This window comes from Dipodomys merriami, unplaced genomic scaffold, assembly GCF_024711535.1.
Source record: "Dipodomys merriami isolate MVZ:Mamm:240054 unplaced genomic scaffold, mDipMer1.0.p SCAF_115, whole genome shotgun sequence".
In the NCBI taxonomy this organism is placed as follows: domain Eukaryota; kingdom Metazoa; phylum Chordata; class Mammalia; order Rodentia; family Heteromyidae; genus Dipodomys; species Dipodomys merriami.
Window position 1 is genome coordinate 445,651 of NW_027202438.1, and position 1,192 is coordinate 446,842.

Sequence of the window (1,192 nt, forward strand, 5' to 3'; positions counted from 1 at the left end):
AAATTCCAAATAAAAAGACTTAAGATAGTCATTGACAAAAAAATTTTCAAATGTGAGCAATTGATCGATCAATATAATTTTTTCTACTATTCACAGAATTTTATGGAAATAAGATCAATAGCATTGTTCGGAACAATACGGTTTCCTTGTTACAAGTAGGCACCCATAGATATAGGGTTGTATAAAGATTGCATCATTAACTACTTAAATTTAGAGGATACTACATGCTTCAGCAGCACGAATACTCAAATTACAATGCAGAGATTAACATGGCACTTGCACAAGGATAATATGAAAATTTGAGAAGTATTCCATATGTTTCATTCTTCAGATGCAAGAAATGAAAAAAAGTTATTAAAAAGTTGATTACAAAATTACAACTGTAACAATACATGTAATTCATATAATTAAATTTAATTTGACAGTGTATTAAATATTCACCTCAGGAAGGCGTTTACATAGCATAAACTTTACAAAACTTTTCAAATTAGACAACATTGTCATTTTATCCTAAAGAAAAATATTATTAAGACCTAGAAAAAAAGGAATCAAACTCTTTCTATATGGAATGTAATCATAAAGGACACATTAATGAACCTAAATATTATAAAATAATGTAGAATTCAAAGTATATTTAGGAGAAAATAAAATAAATTATGAACATTATGCAAACATAGAATATAGGATGTTGTCAAATATACTTTTTCAGACAAGCACCAGAAATATTTTAGTTTCTGTACTACTCATTTCAACAGGTAAGTTAAAATTGTTTCTGATTAAAAAATTCACAAACTCTGAAGAAATCATTATACATGTATACAAAAACTATTGAATACATTTTGACATCCAATGCAGGCAATTCACTTGGAAGAATTCTGCAGAATCCATGAATTTTTACAGTAAAATATTGGTGTTGCCGGGCACATGTGGCTTATGCCTATAATGCTAGCTACACAAGAGGCTGAGATCTGAGATCATGGTTCCAAGGCAACCTGGGAAGGAAAGTCTGTGGTACTCTTATCTCCAATAAACCACTAGAAAACTGGAAGTGGAGCTGAGGCTCAAGTAGTAGAGCTCTCATCTTGAGCTGAAGAGCACAGAGATAGCTCCCAGGCCCAGAGTTCAAGCCCCATGACAGACCAAAATAAAATATATTGCTCTTATTTGGATTGTGTAAATATTTTGTAGGGAC

At 31.1% G+C, this 1,192-nt stretch overlaps 1 pseudogene; it reads left to right on the plus strand.

Annotated features, from left to right (window-relative positions):
* Positions 1 to 224: 224 nt before the first annotated feature.
* Positions 225 to 321, plus strand: LOC138822783 (U6 spliceosomal RNA; annotated as a pseudogene).
* Positions 322 to 1,192: the final 871 nt, after the last annotated feature.